The sequence below is a fragment of the Bombina bombina genome, chromosome 5 (genome assembly GCF_027579735.1).
Source record: "Bombina bombina isolate aBomBom1 chromosome 5, aBomBom1.pri, whole genome shotgun sequence".
Lineage (NCBI taxonomy): Eukaryota > Metazoa > Chordata > Amphibia > Anura > Bombinatoridae > Bombina > Bombina bombina.
Window position 1 is genome coordinate 751,580,978 of NC_069503.1, and position 23,535 is coordinate 751,604,512.

Here is a 23,535-nt window from a genome sequence, read left to right on the forward strand (position 1 = left end):
ATATATTTCTACTTGTTTGTGTCACATTAGTGATATAATTCCTCTGTTTTTGCAAAGGCCTGAACTCTGCTTTCGGTGTGCATATATTTGAGATTACATCATTAGAATACATTTGTTTTAAGTAACAAAAGAAGTATGTGTGCTGCATTCCAAGGTAGTTTCTTTTCATTTATAAAAAAATAAAGACATCTTTTGTTTGTTTGTAAAGTCACTGCACAGGATTTCTACTACAAAAATAACATCTGCAAATATGTTTCAAGCCTCACACATGAGCTGCAGCGCATACCATTTTTAGAGATCGCATTACAGTGATTTCACCTTATTGATGTTTAAAACAAAACAAACATAATACTGACTGCTAGTACCTCAGATGAGTTTACCAGTGAGATGCAGAGGACCTTAAGCCATATTCTTCATTGGGGAGATGCTGATGATGCAATCTGTTTTGTTGTTGTCAGACACTGAAATCATTCAGAGAAAAAAAAAATCTTATTCTGATATATCAAAGCTTGGCAGATATTGCAAATGAGAACACATGTGCTCCTAAAGTTCTATTTCGAGATACTAGATATATTTTCTTATTGTATAATATTGTAATATCCCCACATAGTAACACCCACCTAAAATGTTCAACTGTTTCATAGTAGATTGATTTACAAAGTTAGAATATGGGAAAGAAAATGTATTTAATCACTATTTACCATTATGTGTTAAATACAAAAATGACATTGTGTAATACAGTATTCACCAATTTTCATTTGCATGTAAAGAAGAATATGCACAGATACTAATATAAATATCTAGTATAAAACCTTTTAAAAACATACTTAGAAGCTCCCAATTTAGCATTGTTCATTAGGTTAGGCTGGAACAACCACTGAGATGGACTGGAAAGCAAAAAGAGAAGACGCACCCCCTGCCCTGCATATGAAAAGACTCTTTAGACAAACAGGAGCAAGCTGGTGACTGCAGACATCAGTATACATCTAAAACTTTGGGGCTTGGTTAGGAGTCTGAAAATCAGCACAATGTTATTTAAAAATAAGCAAAACTATATATTTTTAGAAGAAAAAAAATGTATGGGATATATAAATATATAATTTACAAAACATTTATGCAAAAAAAAACAATCTAGTGTACATCACTTTTACATAGCGTTTTTTTTTTGGGTTTTTTTTTTTTTATAATTGTCCCAAGGAATTGTTTGGTGGTGGAGTAGACGTTCCAGTACTTCCAAACCAGTGCTCTTGTTTTCACATTCTTTATGCCTGCTCTGATGCATAGGCAATAGGGTTGCCACCCTGATGGTATTTCACTTGCTGGTTGGTATTATTAAGGTCCATGTCTTATAGGTATGTTTAAATCTATTTACAAACAAATGATCACTTAAAGGGACATAATACCAAAATATTGAAGCTTTTGAAAGTGATGCAGCATATAAGTATTATGTCCCTTGTAAAATCAGACCAGAATTTGTGCTGCATAAATATTTATGCAAATATATGTTAATTAGCATTTACAAAGTGGCAACGCTAACTGTCCCTCAAAACTTGTATGCACGCAGGTTGTGGAAACGAGAGAGCCCATACTTGGGTCCATTCATACCATACCTGTACCTGCATTAAGTTTAATGTTGTAGAATCTACATAAGACAGCAATAGGAAGTAATCATTTCACTTGCTATGGTCTTATTGTTTGTACTGTATCTTGATTTTGCTCCTACAGTTTGCCTTTCTGTTCAGTAAATAAAATGAAAACAACTGGTGGTGGTTTTCAGGAAAATGAAGTAGATATTTGAAGCAATGCTTCTTAGTCATCTTTAAAGGCAAATAAATGTCAGGACCCCCTTCCATTCCTCACACTATCTGAGCATGTTTGTTTGACTGACAGGCCTAATATTGTAAGCGTAGGAGCTTGTTTTTAGAGACATGCAAGCATGCCCTGTGAGTGATGGTGACATTTTATATTGCTCTATTTTATTAATTGATTCCACTCATACAATATTGTTAGACATCAGCTGGTGGTACCTTTTCAGCTTTGCAAAAGCACAAATTTAGTCAGTTGTACAGTTAATGGCTGGTGTGGGAACATAAGCTTTTTTCAAACAGTATTCTCTTGTGCAAGAATGTTATGTATTATATTTTTGCTTCATATAACATTTCTATTGATTGCTGTACGATTGTATGAAGGTAAATAAGGGGAAGCAAGGAAAATGTATGGAAGCACCAGATACACAGGTTGTCTGGAACAAAACCTGTATTATGACACTAAAAATTCTGCAATTGCAGATCTTAGGGGATGACACTACTACAAGCTGACCAATTGTATTACATTTGGGAACCTTGGGATACAATAGATGAGAAGACTCTGCTATCTATTACCTAATTCCCTGGTTAGAACTAGATGAAGACCTGATCTCTGGGCTTCTCCCCCTCTCTCCCCAATCACACATAAAATCTTCCCCCTTGTTTGTTTCCTGCCTTACTGCACATTCTTCTCCCGCTACCTTGGGCGGAGATGATAATCTCTATTTCTATATGATGAATAAGTATTCAATCTCATTCTTTGTACGAGGAGTTCTTTTTATGGGCATTTTATTTTACTTGTCATCATTGGAATTGTAATATCTTGAGATTTATTTATCTCTCCTGTAGTGTTGTTTTTGTACTTTGACTTGAAAAATAAATAAATTAGACATTTAAAAAAATAAAATAGAGTGGATAACATTTATTTACATATAATTAATAATGAAAAAAGCTTGCATTTATTTAGGCATGAAAGATGCAAGTCCTTGAGTCATGCATTTATATATTTAGATTTGTGTAAAAAAAAATAGATTAAAACAATTTTAATGTATATTTCTTAGCAGCAAAATGTAGCCGGCTGTAAAAGTATGCTTGAGTCACACTAACCTTTTGTCAGCATTCAAAAACTATTGTTCATGTAATTGGATATTATAGGGACATAACATGCTGGGTGAGTTGGAAAATGTATGGAATAAGTTATGACTCTTGTTTACTGCAATTGTTTTTTCAATAGCAAAACTCCACCCACCACTTGACTTTTTTGTAGAAGCCAATCCAGACTTATTACTGAAGTACATAGGCTAGCCATGGTTCACTATATAAGCAAATTCTCCATTGTTTTGCAGTTCTTATCTCAGCAGACAGGGTGCAGGGTTAAAGGTATATGAAACCCCAAAAATGTATTTTGTGATTCGGACAGAGCATACCATTTTAAAAATGTTTCTAATTTACTGCTACTATCAAATTTTGCTTTGTTCCCATGTTATTCTGTGTTAAAGAGATACCTAGGTAGGTATCTGGAGCACTAAATGGCAAAAAATAGTACTGCCATTTAGTGCTCTTGCAAATGGATAACATTCTTGTGAAACTGTTGCCATATAGTTCTCCAGAAAAGGGTCAGCTCCTAAGCTATGTACTGGCTTTTCAACAAAGGATACCAAAAGAACAAAGAAAATGTGATAATAGAAGTGAATTAAAAAGTTGTTTAAAATCGCAGCTAAATCATGGAAAAAAAACATTTGAGTTTCATATCCCTTTAAGCTGGTAAAGCATGCCATGTGCATATCGGTTCTCAGAATTGGATAACTCTTTTTTTTTTTTTGGCCTCACAAGTTCAGAACCCTTGAAAGCACTTGTTTATTGGTGGATGAATTTATCTACCAATCAACAAGAACAACCCAGGTTGTTCATGAAAAATGGGCCGACATCTAAACTTACATTTTTGCTTTTCAAATAAAGATACCAAGAGAATGAAGAACATTTGCAAATAGGAGTAAATTAGAAAGTTGCTTGAAATTGCATGCTCTATCTGAATCACAAAAGAAAAAAATTTGGGTTCAGTGTCCCTTTAAATCATAAAATATGCTTAGTCCCAAACCACTATCAATAAACTAATAGGGCCTATTAGCAGCATGGAACATGACCTCGGACACGCTGAGCTTTTTTTTTATAGACAAAATAGTCTGTTACCAATGACACTCAAAGTTATAAGGAAATTATACAGTGATTTATATAAATATAATATTCTAAACCAGAAGCAGTGTTTCAGCAATTGAGTTTGAGTACCACCTTGGGCACACATGCCAAACGCAGGACTTCCCTTTATTAGTCTCTATTGTTTTGTTGGCAGAAAAGTTTGTATTATTTTTATAAACTTATTGTAATAAACATACAATTTACATTTTTTGTAATTCTATATAAATATAGAGCTGGATATTTGTTTGTTACAAGGACATAAAAGTGGATGTTCCATCTATAGTCAGTTTATTTATTAAAAAGTAAAAATTCTTCACATTTTTCAAATAAGATTCATATTATCTTTTCTTTAATGTATACAGTTCATATATTATAAATCACTTTTTATGCTCTTTGAAGAATATCATTTAATATTGAAAAAGCTATTCTTTTTATAATGCATCATAAACCTGAATCACTCGCACTAGTAGAAAACAGTTGCAATACATGTATGAGATTATCAATTTTTCACACAAACTTAATAAAGGTTTTAAAAATAGTTATCGTTAATCAATCCACAAAGTAACCAACAATTAACAATAACATAATTTATGCTTACCTGATAAATGTATTTCTCTTGTAGTGTGTTCAGTCCACGGGTCATCCATTACTTATGGGATATATTCTCCTTCCCAACAGGAAGTTGCAAGAGGATCACCCAAGCAGAGCTGCTATATAGCTCCCCCCCCTCACATGTCATATCCAGTCATTCGACCGAAACAAGACGAGAAAGGAGAAACTATAAAGTGCAGTGGTGACTGGAGTTATAATTTTAAAATTTAGAACCTGCCTTAAAAAAGACAGGGCGGGCCATGGACTGAACACACTACAAGAGAAATAAATTTATCAGGTAAGCATAAATTATGTTTTCTCTTGTTAAGTGTGTTCAGTCCACGGGTCATCCATTACTTATGGGATACCAATACCAAAGCTAAGTACACGGATGATGGGAGGGATAAGGCAGGAACATTAAACAGAAGGAACCACTGCCTGTAGAACCTTTCTCCCAAAACCAGCCTCCGAAGAAGCGAAAGTGTCAAATTTGTAAAATTTGGAAAAAGTATGAAGTGAAGACCAAGTTGCAGCCTTGTAAATCTGTTCAACAGAGGCCTCATTCTTAAAGGCCCAGGTGGAAGCCACAGCTCTAGTGGAATGAGCTGTAATTCTTTCAGGAGGCTGCTGTCCAGCAGTCTCATAGGCTAAACGTATTATGCTATGAAGCCAAAAAGAGAGAGAGGTAGCCGAAGCCTTTTGACCTCTCCTCTGTCCAGAGTAAACGACAAACAGAGAAGAAGTTTGTCTAAAATCTTTAGTTGCCTGTAAGTAGAACTTCAGAGCACGGACCACGTCTAGATTATGCAAAAGACGTTCCTTCTTTGAAGAAGGATTAGGACATAATGATGGAACAACAATCTCTTGATTGATATTCCTGTTAGAAACAACCTTAGGTAAAAACCCAGGTTTAGTACGCAGTACTACCTTGTCTGAATGAAAGATCAGATAAGGAGAATCACAATGTAAGGCAGATAACTCAGAGACTCTTCGAGCCGAGGAAATAGCCATCAAAAACAAAACTTTCCAAGATAAAAGCTTAATATCAATGGAATGAAGGGGTTCAAACGGAACACCCTGAAGAACTTTAAGAACCAAGTTTAAGCTCCACGGAGGAGCAACAGCTTTAAACACAGGCTTAATTCTAGCCAAAGCCTGACAAAAAGCCTGGACGTCTGGATTCTCTGCCAGACGTTTGTGTAAAAGAATAGACAGAGCGGAAATCTGTCCCTTTAGCGAACTAGCGGATAAACTCTTTTCTAAACCATCTTGTAGAAAAGCCAAAATCCTAGGAATCCTAACCTTACTCCATGAGTAACTCTTGGATTCGCACCAATATAAATATTTACGCCATATCTTATGGTAAATTTTTCTGGTCACAGGTTTCCTAGCCTGTATTAATGTATCAATAACCGAATCCGAAAACCCACGCTTTGATAGAATCAAGCGTTCAATTTCCAGGCAGTCAGCCTCAGAGAAATTAGGTTTGGATGGTTGAAAGGACCCTGAATTAGAAGGTCCTGCCTCAGAGGTAGAGACCATGGTGGGCAGGACGACATGTCCACTAGGTCTGTATACCAGGTCCTGCGTGGCCACGCAGGCGCTATCAGAATTACCGATGCCCTCTCCTGTTTGATCCTGGCAATCAGTCGAGGTAGCAACGGAAATGGTGGAAACACATAAGCTATGTTGAAAACCCAAGGGGCTGCTAATGCATCTACCAGCACCGCTCCCGGGTCCCTGGACCTGGATCCGTAACAAGGAAGCTTCGCGTTCTGGCGAGATGTCATGAGATCCAGATCCGGTTTGCCCCAACGACGAATCAGTTGAGCAAATATCTCTGGGTGAAGTTCCCACTCTCCCGGATGAAAAGTCTGGCGACTTAGGAAATCCGCCTCCCAGTTCTCCACGCCTGGGATGTAAATCGCTGACAGGTGACAAGAGTGAGACTCTGCCCAGCGAATTATCTTAGAGACCTCCAACATCGCTAGGGAACTCCTGGTTCCCCCTTGATGATTGATGTAAGCCACAGTCGTGATATTGTCCGACTGAAATCTGATGAACCTCAGTTTTGCTAACTGAGGCCAAGCTAGAAGAGCATTGAATATTGCTCTTAATTCTAGAATGTTTATTGGAAGGAGTTTCTCCTCCTGAGTCCACGATCCCTGGGCCTTCAGGGAATTCCAGACTGCTCCCCAGCCTAGAAGGCTGGCATCCGTTGTTACAATCGTCCAATCTGGTCTGCGAAAGGTCATTCCTTTGGACAGATGAACCGGTGACAACCACCAGAGAAGAGAATCTCTGGTCTCCTGGTCCAGATTTAGCAAAGGGGACAGATCTGAGTAATCCCCGTTCCATAGACTGAGCATGCATAGTTGCAGCGGTCTGAGATGCAGGCGCGCAAATGGCACTATGTCCATTGCCGCGACCATTAAGCCGATTACCTCCATGCACTGAGCTACTGATGGGCTTGGAATGGAATGAAAGACACGGCAAGCATTGAGAATCTTTGATAACCTGGACTCCGTCAGGTAAATCTTCATCTCTACAGAATCTATAAGAGTCCCTAGAAAAGGAACCCTTGTGAGTGGTAACAGAGAACTCTTTTCCACGTTCACTTTCCACCCATGCGACCTCAGAAATGCTAGAACTATCTCTGTATGAGACTTTGCATTCTGAAAACTTGACGCTTGTATCAGAATGTCGTCTAGGTACGGAGCCACCGCTATGCCTCGTGGTCTTAGTACCGCCAGAAGTGAGCCCAGAACCTTCGTAAAAATTCTCGGGGGCCGTGGCTAACCCAAAGGGAAGAGCTACAAACTGGTAATGCCTGTCTAGAAAGGCAAATCTTAGGTACCGATAATGATCTTTGTGAATCGGTATGTGAAGGTAAGCATCCTTTAAGTCCACTGTGGTCATATATTGACCCTCTTGGATCATGGGTAGGATGGTTCGCATGGTTTCCATCTTGAACGATGGTACCCTTAGGAATTTGTTTAAGATCTTTAAGTCCAAGATTGGTCTGAAAGTTCCCTCTTTTTTGGGAACCACAAATAGATTTGAGTAAAATCCTTGTCCCTGTTCCGATCGCGGAACTGAGTGGATCACTCCCATAATTAAGAGGTCTTGTACACATTGTAGAAATTCCTCTCTCTTTACTAGGTTTGTTGATAACCTCGACAGATGGAACCTCCCTTGTGGAGGAGAGGTTTTGAAATCCAGAAGGTATCCCTGAGATATAATCTTCAACGTCCAGGGATCCTGCACATCTCTTGCCCAAGCCTGGGCGAAGAGAGAAAGTCTGCCCCCCACTAAATCCGTCACCGGATAGGGGGCCCTGTCTTCATGCTGTCTTAGGGGCGGGAGTAGGCTTTCTGGCCTGCTTGCCCTTGTTCCATGACTGGTTGCTTTTCCAACCCTGTCTGTAACGAGCAGTAGTTCCTTCCTGTTTTGGAGCGGAGGAAGTTGATGCTGCTCCTGCCTTGAAGTTACGAAAGGCACGAAAATTAGACTGTTTGGCCTTTGGTTTGGCCCTGTCCTGAGGAAGGGCGTGGCCCTTACCTCCCGTAATGTCAGCAATAATTTCCTTCAAGCCGGGCCCGAATAAGGTCTGCCCTTTGAAAGGAATGTTAAGTAGCTTAGATTTGGAAGTTACATCCGCTGACCAGGATTTAAGCCAGAGCGCTCTGCGCGCCTGTATGGCGAATCCGGAATTTTTAGCCGTAAGTTTGGTTAAATGTACTACGGCATCAGAAACAAACGCATTAGCTTGCTTAAGGGTTCTAACTTTTCTCAAAGCCTCATCCAATGGCTCTGTGCGAATCGCCTCTTCCAGAGACTCAAACCAGAATGCCGCTGCAGCCGTGACAGGCGCAATGCATGCCAGAGGCTGTAATATAAAACCGTGTTGAACAAACATTTTCTTAAGGTAACCCTCTAATTTTTTATCCATTGGATCTGAGAAAGCACAGCTATCCTCCACCGGGATAGTGGTACGCTTGGCTAAAGTAGAAACTGCTCCCTCCACCTTAGGGACCGTCTGCCATAAGTCTCGTGTGGTGGCGTCTATAGGGAACATTTTTCTAAATATCGGAGGAGGGGAAAAAGGCACACCGGGTCTATCCCACTCCTTACTAATAATTTCTGTAAGCCTTTTTGGTATAGGAAAAACGTCAGTACACACCGGTACCGCATAGTATCTATCCAACCTACATAATTTCTCTGGGATTGCCACCGTGTCGCAATCATTCAGAGCCGCTAACACCTCCCCTAGTAACACGCGGAGGTTCTCAAGCTTTAATTTAAAATTAGAAATTTCTCCAACATTGGTGTGTCTGGTCCACGGCGTCATCCTTACTTGTGGGATATTCTCTTCCCCAACAGGAAATGGCAAAGAGTCCCAGCAAAGCTGGTCACATGATCCCTCATAGGCTCCGCCCACCCCAGTCATTCTCTTTGCCGTTGCACAGGCAACATCTCCACGGAGATGGTTAAGAGTTTTTTGGTGTTTAAATGTAGTTTTATTCTTCTATCAAGTGTTTGTTATTTTAAAATAGTGCTGGTATGTACGATTTACTCTGAAACAGAAAAGGATGAAGATTTCTGTTTGTAAGAGGAAGATGATTTTAGCAGACAGTAACTAAAATCGATTGCTGTTTCGACACAGGACTGTTGAGATGAAGTAACTTCAGTTGGGGGAAACAGTTAGCAGTCTTTTCTGCTTAAGGTATGACTAGCCATATTTCTAACAAGACCATGTAATGCTGGAAGGCTGTCATTTCCCCTCATGGGGACCGGTAAGCCATTTTCTTAGTTAAACATAAAAGAATAAAGGGCTTCAAAAAGGGCTTAAAAACTGGTAGACATTTTTCTGGGCTAAAACAATTGCTTTGCTAGGCATATTATGCAGATTCTAACTAATTATTGGTATTATAATCTTGGGGAACGTTTAGAAAAACGGCAGGCACTGTGTTGGACACCTTTTTCAGATGGGGGCCTTTCTAGTTATAGACAGAGCCTCATTCTGGGACTGTATAGGGGTTAAATGTAAAAACGGCTCCGGTTCCGTTAATTTAAGGGTTAAAGCTCTGAAATTTGGTGTGCAATACTTTTAATGCTTTAAGACACTGTGGTGAAATTTTGGTGAATTTTGAACAATTCCTTCATACTTATTCACATATTCAGTAATAAAGTGTTTTCAGTTTGAAATTTAAAGTGACAGTAACGGTTTTATTTTAAAACGTTTTTTGTGCTTTGTTGACAAGTTTAAGCCTGTTTAACATGTCTGTACCATCAGATAAGCTATGTTCTATATGTATGAAAGCCAATGTGTCTCCCCATTTAAATTTATGTGATAATTGTGCCATAGTGTCCAAACAAAGTAAGGACAGTAATGCAACAGATAATGATATTGCCCAAGATGATTCCTCAAATGAGGGGAGTAAACATAATACTACATCATCCCCTACTGTGTCTACACCAGTTATGCCCACACAGGAGGCCCCTAGTACATCTAGTGCGCCAATACTTATTACCATGCAACAATTAACGGCTGTAATGGATAACTCCATAGCAAATCTTTTATCCAAAATCCCTACTTATCAGAGAAAGCGCGATTGCTCTGTTTTAAACACTGAAGAGCAAGAGGACGCTGATAACTGTTCTGACATACCCTCACACCAATCTCAAGGGGCCATGAGGGAGGTTTTGTCTGATGGAGAAATTTCAGATTCAGGAAAAATTTCTCATCAAGCTGAACCTGATGTTGTGACATTTAAATTTAAATTAGAACATCTCCGCGCACTGCTTAAGGAGGTGTTATCTACTCTGGATGATTGTGACAATTTGGTCATTCCAGAGAAATTATGTAAGATGGACAAGTTCCTAGAGGTTCCGGTGCCCCCCGACGCTTTTCCTATACCCAAGCGGGTGGCGGACATAGTAAATAAAGAGTGGGAAAGGCCCGGCATACTTTTTGTTCCCCCCCTATATTTAAGAAATTATTTCCTATAGTCGACCCCAGAAAGGACTTATGGCAGACAGTCCCCAAGGTCGAGGGGGCGGTTTCTACTCTAAACAAACGCACTACTATTCCTATCGAAGATAGTTGTGTTTTCAAAGATCCTATGGATAAGAAATTAGAGGGTTTGCTTAAAAAGATTTTTGTACAGCAAGGTTACCTTCTACAACCAATTTCATGCATTGTTCCTGTCACTACGGCAGCGTGTTTCTGGTTCGAGGAACTAGAAAAATCGCTCAGTAAAGAATCTTCGTATGAGGAGGTTATGGACAGAGTTCAAGCACTTAAATTGGCTAACTCTTTTGTTTTAGATGCCGCTTTGCAATTAGCTAGATTAGCGGCGAAAAATTCAGGGTTTGCTGTCGTGGCGCGCAGAGTGCTTTGGCTAAAGTCTTGGTCAGCGGATGTGTCTTCCAAGACAAAATTGCTTAACATTCCTTTCAAAGGTAAAACATTATTTGGACCTGATTTGAAAGAGATTATTTCAGACATCACTGGGGGAAAGGGCCACGCCCTCCCACAGGATAGGTCTTTTAAGGCTAATAATAAGCCTAATTTTCGTCCCTTTCGCAGAAACGGACCAGTCTCTAATTCTGTATCCTCTAAGCAAGAGGGTAATACTTCACAACCCAAACCAGCCTGGAAACCAATGCAAGGCTGGAACAAGGGTAAGCAGGCCAAGAAGCCTACCACTGCTACCAAAACAGCATGAAGGGATAGCCCCCGATCCGGGACCGGATCTAGTGGGGGGCAGACTTTCTCTCTTTGCTCAGGCTTGGGCAAGAGATGTTCAGGATCCTTGGGCGCTAGAAATAGTTTCTCAAGGTTATCTCCTGGAATTCAAGGAACTACCCCCAAGGGGAAGGTTCCACAGGTCTCAATTATCTTCAAACCAAATAAAGAGACAGGCATTCTTACATTGTGTAGAAGACCTGTTAAAGATGGGAGTGATACATCCAGTTCCAATAAGAGAACAAGGAATGGGATTTTATTCCAATCTGTTCATAGTTCCCAAAAAAGAGGGAACATTCAGACCAATTTTGGATCTAAAGATCCTAAACAAATTTCTCAGGGTACCATCGTTCAAAATGGAAACTATTCGAACGATCCTACCTACTATCCAGGAAAATCAATTTGACTACCGTGGATTTAAAGGATGCGTACCTACATATTCCTATCCACAAGGAACATCATCAGTTCCTAAGGTTCGCTTTTCTGGACAAGCATTACCAGTTTGTGGCACTTCCATTTGGATTAGCCACTGCTCCAAGGATTTTCACAAAGGTACTAGGGTCCCTTCTAGCGGTTCTAAGACCAAGGGGCATTGCAGTAGTACCTTACTTGGACGACATCCTGATTCAAGCGTCATCCCTGTCAAAAGCAAAGGCTCATACGGACATCGTCCTAGCCTTTCTCAGATCTCACGGATGGAAGGTGAACAAAGAAAAAAGTTCTCTGTCCCCGTCAACAAGAGTTCCCTTCTTGGGAACAATAATAGATTCCTTAGAAATGAGGATTTTTCTGACAGAGGTCAGAAAATCAAAACTTCTAAGCTCTTGTCAAGTACTTCATTCTGTTCCTCGTCCTTCCATAGCGCAGTGCATGGAAGTAATAGGATTGATGGTTGCAACAATGGACATAGTTGCTTTTGCACGAATTCATCTAAGACCATTACAACTGTGCATGCTCAGACAGTGGAATGGGGATTATACAGACTTGTCTCCGACGATTCAAGTAGATCAAAAGACCAGAGATTCACTCCGTTGGTGGCTGACCCTGGACAATCTGTCACAGGGAATGAGCTTCCGCAGACCAGAGTGGGTCATTGTCACGACCGACGCCAGCCTAGTGGGCTGGGGCACGGTCTGGGAATCCCTGAAAGCTCAGGGTCTATGGTCTCGGGAAGAGTCTCTTCTCCCGATAAACATTCTGGAACTGAGAGCGATATTCAATGCTCTCAGAGCTTGGCCTCAACTAGCAAAGGCCAAATTCATAAGGTTTCAGTCAGACAACATGACGACCGTTGCATATATCAATCATCAGGGGGGAACAAGGACTTCCCTGGCGATGAAAGAAGTGACCAAGATAATTCAATGGGCGGAGGATCACTCCTGCCACTTGTCTGCGATCCACATCCCAGGAGTGGAAAATTGGGAAGCGGATTTTCTGAGTCGTCAGACATTCCATCCGGGGGAGTGGGAACTCCATCCGGAAATCTTTGCCCAAATAACTCAATTATGGGGCATTCCAGACATGGATCTGATGGCGTCTCGTCAGAACTTCAAGGTTCCTTGCTACGGGTCCAGATCCAGGGATCCCAAGGCGACCCTAGTAGATGCACTAGTAGCACCTTGGACCTTCAACCTAGCTTATGTATTCCCACCGTTTCCTCTCATCCCCAGGCTGGTAGCCAGGATCAATCAGGAGAGGGCCTCGGTGATCTTGATAGCTCCTGCGTGGCCACGCAGGACTTGGTATGCAGACCTGGTGAATATGTCATCGGCTCCACCATGGAAGCTACCTTTGAGACAGGACCTTCTTGTTCAGGGTCCATTCGAACATCCGAATCTGATTTCCCTCCAACTGACGGCTTGGAGATTGAACGCTTGATTTTATCAAAGCGTGGGTTTTTAGATTCTGTAATAGATACTCTGATTCAGGCTAGAAAGCCTGTAACTAGAAAAATTTACCATAAAATATGGAAAAAATATATCTGTTGGTGTGAATCTAAAGGATTCCCATGGAACAAGATAAAAATTCCTAAGATTCTATCCTTTCTACAAGAAGGTTTGGAGAAAGGATTATCTGCAAGTTCTCTGAAGGGACAGATCTCTGCTTTATCTGTTTTACTTCACAAAAGACTGGCAGCTGTGCCAGATGTTCAAGCATTTGTTCAGGCTCTGGTTAGGATCAAGCCTGTTTACAGACCTTTGACTCCTCCCTGGAGTCTAAATCTAGTTCTTTCAGTTCTTCAAGGGGTTCCGTTTGAACCCTTACATTCCGTAGATATTAAGTTATTATCTTGGAAAGTTTTGTTTTTGGTTGCAATTTCTTCTGCTAGAAGAGTTTCTGAGTTATCTGCTCTGCAGTGTTCTCCGCCCTATCTGGTGTTCCATGCAGATAAGGTGGTTTTGCGTACTAAGCCTGGTTTTCTTCCGAAAGTTGTTTCCAACAAAAATATTAACCAGGAGATAGTTGTACCTTCTTTGTGTCCGAATCCAGTTTCAAAGAAGGAACGTTTGTTACACAATTTGGACGTAGTCCGTGCTCTAAAATTCTATTTAGAGGCTACTAAAGATTTCAGACAAACATCTTCCTTGTTTGTTGTTTATTCTGGTAAAAGGAGAGGTCAAAAAGCGACTTCTACCTCTCTTTCCTTTTGGCTTAAAAGCATTATCCGATTGGCTTATGAGACTGCCGGACGGCAGCCTCCTGAAAGAATCACAGCTCACTCCACTAGGGCTGTGGCTTCCACATGGGCCTTCAAGAACGAGGCTTCTGTTGACCAGATATGTAAGGCAGTGACTTGGTCTTCACTGCACACTTTTGCCAAATTTTACAAATTCGATACTTTTGCTTCTTCGGAGGCTATTTTTGGGAGAATGGTTTTGCAAGCCGTGGTGCCTTCCATTTAGGTGACCTGATTTGCTCCCTCCCTTCATCCGTGTCCTAAAGCTTTGGTATTGGTTCCCACAAGTAAGGATGACGCCATGGACCGGACACACCAATGTTGGAGAAAAAAGAATTTATGCTTACCTGATAAATTACTTTCTCCAACGGTGTGTCTGGTCCACGGCCCGCCCTGGTTTTTTAATCAGGTCTGATGAATTATTTTCTCTAACTACAGTCACCACGGTATCATATGGTTTCTCCTATATATATTTCCTCCTGTCCGTCGGTCGAATGACTGGGGTGGGCGGAGCCTAGGAGGGATCATGTGACCAGCTTTGCTGGGACTCTTTGCCATTTCCTGTTGGGGAAGAGAATATCCCACAAGTAAGGATGACGCCGTGGACTGGACACACCGTTGGAGAAAGTAATTTATCAGGTAAGCATAAATTCTGTTTTCTGAATCCAGTCTCCCCGGATCAGAACCGTCACCGACAGAATGAAGCTCACCGTCCTCATGTTCTGCAAATTGTGACGCAGTATCAGACATGGCTCTCGTGTCATCAGCGCGCTCTGTCCTTAACCCAGAGCTATCGCGCTTGCCTCTTAATTCGGGCATATTGTATAATACTTCTTTCATAACATTAGCCATATCATGTAAAGTGATTTGTAAGGGCCTTGATGTACTTGGCGCCTCAATCTTACGCATCTCCCGAGCGGGAGACGCAGGTACTGACACGTGAGGAGAGTTAGGCGGCATAACTTCCCCCTCGTTGTCTGGTGATAGTTTCTCCATCGGTACAGATTGACTTTTATTCAAAGCAATATCAATACAATTGGTACACATCGTTCTATTGGGCTCCACATTGGCTTTTGAACATGCTGAACAAACAGTTTCCTCTGAATCAGACATGTTTAAACAGATTTAGCAATGAAACTAGCAAGCTTGGAAAACACTTTCAATAAGTTTACAAGCAATATAAAAACGCTGCAGCGCTTCAAAAATACAGATATAATTAAAACAATTCTTAACAAGAAGTGTATTATTAGCAGAGGATTGCACCCATTAGCAAAAGGATGATTAACCCCTCAATACCTAAAACGGATATCAATTAAGTTTTAACGCTTTTAATCACAGTCAAACACACTGTCACAGATCTGCTGTGACTGATTACCTCCCTCAAAAATTAATTTTGCAGACCCCTGAGCTCTCTAGAGACGTCCTGGATCAAGGAGGAAGAAGCAGAAAGACTGTGCTAGAATTTTAACTGCGCAACAAGGCGCTTAAACAAGGTCCCTCCCACTCCTATTACAACAGTGGGAGCCCTGATGTAACGATTTCCATGCAGAAAATATATGTTAGCCATGTGGAAAAAATCATGCCCAAAGAGATTTATCACCAAAGTACCTCACAAAAACGAATAACATGCCAGTAAACGTTTTATTAAAAAACAACATTTTCCAATGTCATGCAAAGTTATCACTAAGCCTGCTACCAGTCGCTACCACTGCAGATAAGGCTTAAGTATTATTTCAGTTTTAACAGTATTTTCTCAGTCAAATTCTAGTCCCTAGAAAATAACTCGACTGCGCATACAATATCAGCCTGATACCAGTCGCCACTACTGCATTTAAGGCTGTACTTACATCATACGGTAACAGCAGTATTTTCTTAGTCAATTCCATTCCCAGAAAATAATGTACTGCACATACCTCATTTGCGGAGGACCCCGCATGCTATTCCCAGTTTCTGAAGTTACCCCACTCCTCAGAATGTCGAGAACAGTCAGTGGATCTTAGTTACGCCTGCTAAGATCATAGAAAAAGACGCAGGCAGTTTCTTCTTCCAAATACTGCCTGAGATAGAAAAAACAGCACACTCCGGTGCCATTTAAAATAACAAACTTTTGATTGAAGAATAGTTAAGTAAAAACTCCAGCTCCTCTCGCGACCTCCTTCGTTGTTGAGGGTTGCAAGAGAATGACTGGATATGACATGTGAGGGGGGGAGCTATATAGCAGCTCTGCTTGGGTGATCCTCTTGCAACTTCCTGTTGGGAAGGAGAATATATCCCATAAGTAATGGATGACCCGTGGACTGAACACACTTAACAAGAGAAATAGGGCGCCAAGATGATCAATATAACATATGCTTATTACTATGTATTCAGATATGCAAACAATAGGCATGTACCTACAATAAGCTGTTTTTAGACACAGTTCACAAAAATGTATGTGTGTATAACATATAATTAAAGTGATGGTAGATCCTAGTGTTTGTGAAACACTAGGATTTACCAGTGCTATAAATAAAGGGGTCTTTCAGTCATGAGGTATAAAAAAACTTCATGCTGAAGGTACCTTTATTTGACTGCAAGTTTATGCCCAGCTGAGCACCGCCGCCGCCATTTTTTAAATGAGGTGAAGTTTCCATGTTTAAGCCAATAGCGTGCTAGCCATACGGTATAATGCGGATCAGCTGCCAACAGCTATTGGCTAAGAGGTGGATTGGTCCGCCGTGGGCGGTCGGAAGCGCTCAGCATGAAGTTGTTTTTTTTTTTTTTTATACTTGATGACTGAAAGTCCCCTTTATTTACAGCAATGGTAAATCCTAGCGTTTCAAAAACACTAGGATTTTTCATCAATTTATGTAAACTAAAATAATCAGCAGAGTATCGTGCATTTTAAAGAAAATATTATATTTGGAAATAGTAGCTCAAGTACTGTTCTGGAAATAATAAAGGGCCTTTAAATACAGTATGACTGCATAATCAACAAGTGCATGCTAAAAAGTTAATGCACTAGCACTTTAAATGAGCAGTAGATTTTGTCTGACAAATTTAAAAATGTACTTAGATTTGCAGGCCTCCTGCCAATATCAGACACTTTATCTAATGTGAACTTTTGCACATGGTCAATAGGAGCCATTGCCTTAGTAAGTGTGCATATAAAAAAACTGCACAATTTGGTAAATTGGAAAGTCGCTTAAAACTGAATGCTCTATCTGAATCATAAATGCTCCATTAAATATAGAAGACCTAGACATTATTTGGCAATATACTTCTATTAGAAATAATTATTTAAAACAAGAGTAATTAAATAAAACTGTTACACCTGGTGCAGCTTTCTCCAGAGGTAAAATGGATGCCTAATATTTTTTATGATGTTTTTTGTTATTTATTAAAGATATTAATATTTTTATGTTATTTTGAAATCAGATGATAAAGAAACACAAAAAGTGGTAGATAGAAGGCATACAAACTTATAATATATAAAATACACACTTGAGAATGAGTCCAAGTCACCTTCTCTTTTGTGGGTTAAGGCTGCACATCACAGGTTTTAACAACATAGACAATATAGAGGATAGCCAACAGTGTATCGTTTGGAGACAAATGAACAAAACATAGCAGAGCGAGAAACGTTATTCTAAGTTACTCCACACCGGGTTATCCACTACATAAGGATTAAATCCTGTTATGATTTTCATATTTTGAAAAGCGAGGTTTAGCTTTTATTGTTCTTGAATGGCCTAGAGTTAAAGGGGTTGTGGGATACATATTGAGTCGCTTATCTAAATATATGTGACTGTATAAAGCTTCTGACCTATGGCATTTTTATTTTTGTGCTAAAATATCCCTTCAAATCATTCACTTACACAAGTGCTGATTTTAAAAGCAGATACATATTGTATTGTACCCCTGTATAGAGCTGAGTAATACGCTGGGGAATTACTGATGATAACAGTGCTGCAACTCATTTTATAAGATTCCTATTCTAGGTGAGCTCTGCATCCATTGGGGCCCATCTATCAAGCTCCGAATATAGCTTGTGGCCCCGTGTTTCTGTTGAGTTTTCAGACTCACCAGAAATAGCAGTTATGAAGCAGCAGTCTAAAGACCTGTTCACCTGCTCTGATGAGGCGGACAGGAATCGCTGGAATTCAACCCGATCGGGTTGATTGACACCCCGGCCGCGAGTCTGCAGGGGGCGGCGTTGCACCAGTAGCTCTTGTGAGCTGCTGGTGCAATGCTGAATACGGAGAGCGTATTGCTCTCCGCATTCAGCGATGTCTGTCGGACCTGATCGGCACTGTCGGATCAGGTCCGATAGACATTTGCTAAATAGGCCTCTTTGTGTGGTCCTGAAACTCTCTCTGTACATAAGGGTGAAAAGCAATGATATTACCTCCTGTGTATATTTTGCAGCAATGCACTACTGGTCACTAGCTAAACACTTTCTTAAAACCAATAGATACCAATCACCAGCTAGCTCCCAGCAGTGTAATGCTGCTCCTGAGCCTATCTAAGTATGCATTTTTAACAAAGAATACTTGGTTTCAAAGCCGCAATATAAAAAGACCCAGATGTTCTGCATTATGAATTCCTCAAAACAAAGAGAAGGAGAATAAATAGTGTGATACTGTCATAAAATCATTTTATTCCAAGAACAAGTAAGTGGCACTGACAAGGGGAGAACACCTTTTAGTGTTAAGTTAAAGGGACATTATTGAACCTTTTTTTTATTATTTATTTATGCATCAGAAATTATCCACTGCATTTCAAAAAGATGTGTAAGCTAAATTAATGTTTAAAAGCATTTAAAACCGTAAGAAAAAAAAATATGCATTCTTTTGAAAAGCTTCTTTAATGTGGTTTCTTGCTTCCTTTGGCCAGTTGGGGACAGGTATAAATGATCTGCACGTATCAACCAAATGCATGAAGAAATATCAGGATTCTGTATTTGACTGGGTGTACTACAGCCTCTCTGGTGGTGCTGGGAGGGTGGGAACATTAGTCTTTAGTTATTTACAGGATATACATGCAAAATACAAATTGCATTGCAAGTTGGAGTTGAATGTCCTTAAGGGACAGTCTACTTGATTTTCTATTATAAAAAGATAGATAATACCTTTACTACCCATTCTCCAGCTTTGCACAACCAATATTGTTGTATTAATATACTTTATAACCTCTAAAGCTCTGCTTGGTTCTAAACCCCTGCTGACTGCCTCTTATCTCATTGCATTGCATTAGCTTTTCATAGCCAGACAGTGCTTGTTCATGTGTGCCATATAGATAACATGATGCTCACTCCTGTGAAGTTATGCAGGAACCAGCACTAATTTGAAAAATACAAGTTTGTAAAAAGTACAGAGATAAGGGGGCTGTCTGCAGAGGCTTATATAAAAGGCAATCACTGTGTAAAATGTATATTAAAAACAGTTGGCTAGATTTAGAGTTCTGCGGCCAAAGGGGGTGCGTTAGCTACGCGTACTTTTTTTCCCCCGCACCTTTTAAATACCGCTGGTATTTAGAGTTCTCTGAAGGGCTGCGTTAGGCTCCAAAAAAGGGAGCGTAGAGCATATTTACCGCCACTACAACTCTAGATACCAGCGTTGCTTACGGACGCGGCCAGCTTAAAAAAACGTGCTCGTGCACGATTCCCCCATAGGAAACAATGGGGCAGTTTGAGCTGAAAAAAAACCTAACACCTGCAAAAAAGCAGCGTTCAGCTCCTAACGCAGCCCCATTGTTTCCTATGGGGAAACACTTCCTATGTCTGCACCTAACACTCTAACATGAACCCCGAGTCTAAACACCCCTAACCTTACACTTATTAACCCCTAATCTGCCGCCCCCGCTATCGCTGACACCTGCATATTATTATTAACCCCTAATCTGCCGCTCCGTACACCGCCGCAAACTACGTTATCCCTATGTACCCCTAATCTGCAGCCCCTAACACCGCCGACCCCTATATTATATTTATTAACCCCTAATCTGCCGCCCCCAACGTCGCCTCCACCTACCTACAATTATTAACCCCTAATCTGCCGACCGGATCTCACCGCTACTCTAATAAATGTATTAACCCCTAAAGCTAAGTCTAACCCTAACACTAACACCCCCCTAAGTTAAATATAATTTAAATCTAACTAAATAAATTAACTCTTATTAAATAAATTATTCCTATTTAAAGCTAAATACTTACCTGTAAAATAAACCCTAATATAGCTACAATATAAATTATAATTATATTGTAGCTATTTTAGGATTAATATTTATTATACAGGCAACTTTGTATTTAATTTAACCAGGTACAATAGCTATTAAATAGTTAATAACTATTTAATAGCTACCTAGTTAAAATAATTACAAAATTACCTGTAAAATAAATCCTAACCTAAGTTACAATTAAACCTAACACTACACTATCAATAAATTAATTAAATAAAATACCTACAATTAAATACAATGAAATAAACTAAAGTACAAAAAATAAAAAAATATTTACAAACATTAGAAAAATATTACAACAATTTTAAACTAATTACACCTACTCTAAGCCCCCTAATAAAATAACAAAGACCCCCAAAATAAAAAAATGCCCTACCCTATTCTAAAATTAAAATAGAAAAGCTCTTTTACCTCACCAGCCCTGAAAAGGGCCCTTTGCGGGGCATGCCCCAAGGAATTCAGCTCTTTTGCCTGTAAAAAAACCATACAATACCCCCCCAACATTACAACCCACCACCCACATACCCATAATCTCTGTTCCGATCAGCCAATAGAATGCGAGCTCAATCTGATTGGCTGATCGGATCAGCCAATCGGATTGAACTAGATTCTGATTGGCTGATTCCATCAGCCAATCAGAATTTTCTTACCTTAATTCCGATTGGCTGATAGAATCCTATCAGCCAATCGGAATTCGAGGGACGCCATCTTGGATGACGTCCCTTAAAGGAACAGTCATTCGTCGGGAAGTCGTCGGTGAAGATGGATGTTCCGCGTTGGCGGGATGAACATGGATCCGGAAGAAAGAAGATTGAAGATGCCGCTTGATAGAAGACTTCAGCCCGATCATGGACCTCTTCAGCTCCCGTTTGGATGAAGACTTCAGCCCGATCATGGACCTCTTCAGCTCCCGCTTGGATGAAGACTTCAGTCGGATCATGGACATCTTCAGCCCCCCGCTTGGGCTTGGATCAAGAAATCGGAGGAGCTCTTCTGGATCGATCGGTGAACCCGGCGTGGTGAAGACAAGGTAGGGAGATCTTCAGGGGCTTAGTGTTAAGTTTATTTAAGGGGGGTTTGGGTTAGATTAGGGGTATGTGGGTGGTGGGTTGTAATGTTGGGGGGGGTATTGTATGGTTTTTTTTACAGGCAAAAGAGCTGAATTCTTTGGGGCATGCCCCGCAAAGGGCCCTTTTCAGGGCTGGTAAGGTAAAAGAGCTTTTCTATTTTAATTTTAGAATATGGTAGGGCATTTTTTTATTTTGGGTGTCTGTTATTTTATTAGGGGGCTTAGAGTAGGTGTAATTAGTTTAAAATTGTTGTAATATTTTTCTAATGTTTGTAACTTAGTTCTTTTTTATTTTTGTACTTTAGTTAGTTTATTTCATTGTATTTATTTGTAGGTATTGTATTTAATTAATTTATTGATAGTGTAGTGTTAGGTTTAATTGTAACTTAGGTTAGGATTTATTTTACAGGTAATTTTGTAATTATTTTAACTAGGTAGCTATTAAATAGTTATTAACTATTTAATAGCTATTGTACCTGGTTAAAATAAATACAAAGTTGCCTGTAAAATAAATATTAATCCTAAAATAGCTATAATATAATTATAATTTATATTGTAGCTATATTAGGGTTTATTTTACAGGTAAGTATTTAGCTTTAAATAGAAATAATTTATTTAATAAGAGTTAATTTATTTCGTTAGATAAAAATTATATTTAATTTAGGGGGGTGTTAGTGTTAGGGTTAGACTTAGCTTTAGGGGTTAAAAAATGTATTAGAGTAGCGGTGAGCTCCAGTCAGCAGATTAGGGGTTAATGCTTGAAGTTAAGTGTCGGCGATGTTAGGGAGGGCAGATTAGGGGTTAATACTATTTATTATAGGGTTATTGAGGCGGGAGTGAGGCGGATTAGGGGTTAATACATTTATTATAGTAGCGGTGCGGTCCAGTCGGCAGATTAGGGGTTAATAAGTGTAGCTAGGTGGCGGCGACGTTGTGGGCGCCAGATTAGGGGTTAATAAATATTATGTAGGTGTCGGCGGTATTAGGGGCAGCAGATTAGGGGTACATAGGGATAATGTAGGTGGCGGCGGTGTACGGAGCGGCAGATTGGGTGTTAAAAAATTTTAATAGAGTGGCGGCGATGTGGGGGGACCTCGGTTTAGGGGTACATAGGTAGTTTATGGGTGTTAGTGTACTTTAGAGCACAGTAGTTAAGAGCTTTATAAACCGGCGTTAGCCCAGAAAGCTCTTAACTACTGACTTTTTTCTGCGGCTGGAGTTTTGTCGTTAGATTTCTAACGCTCTCTTCAGCCACGAGTCTAAATACCGGCGTTAGAAAGATCCCATTGAAAAGATAGGATACGCAAATTGCGTAGGGGGATCTGCGGTATGGAAAAGTCGCGGCTGCAAAGTGAGCGTTAGACCCTTTCCTGACTGACTCTAAATACCAGTGGGCGGTAAAAACCAGCGTTAGGAGCCTCTAACGCTGGTTTTGACGGCTACCGCCAAACTCTAAATCTAGGCCATAGTTTGTTATGCAAAACTGGGGAATCTGCATTAAAGGGGTTATCTATCTTTTTTAAACAATAAAACTTTTTAAGTACACTGTCCCTTTTAAGTATGCTGGGTTTTCTCAATCTACCACTCCCTGTGGACTGTTGCCTTTTTAAAGCGTTCCAAGTGAATAAACGAATGAACCAGGATACAAATAAAATATTTATTATAAATGAAACTATTCAGTGTATAAGTAGTGTATTTCTTACCCTCAAAACTGTATGGCAGTTTTATGGCCATATGAGAAAGTTATTTGGATATTTGTGCACCAATATGGGATTAAAGGAACAGTAAACACAAACATATTTAAAGAGACACTGAACCCAATTTTTTTCTTTCATAATTCAGATAGAGCATGACATTTTAAGCAACTTTCTAATTTACTCCTAATATCAAATTTTCTTTGTTCCTTTGCTATCTTTATTTTAAAAGCAGGTATGTAAATCTTAGCTGCCAGCCCATTTTAGGTTCTGCACCATGGATAGCGCTTGCTTATTTGATGCTCTCATTTACCCACCAATAAGCAAGCATAACCCAGGTTCTCAACCAAAAATGGGCCAGCTCCTATGCATCATATTCCTGCTTTTTAAATAAAGATATCAAGAGAACAAAGAAAAAATGATAATAGGAGTAAATTAGAAAGTTGCTTAAAATGCCATGCTCTATCTGACTCATGAAAGAAAGAAAATTAAGTTCAGTGTCCCTTTAAGCATAGTTAATGATAGAGTGTAGT

General features: G+C 39.9%; 1 protein-coding gene across 1 annotated transcript in view; it reads left to right on the forward strand.

Moving 5' to 3' along the window:
• PARD6G (par-6 family cell polarity regulator gamma) overlaps nucleotides 1-23,535 on the forward strand; it is a 277,377-nt gene that overhangs the window by 201,506 nt on the left and 52,336 nt on the right. The gene's annotated exons all lie outside the window — the stretch shown is intronic.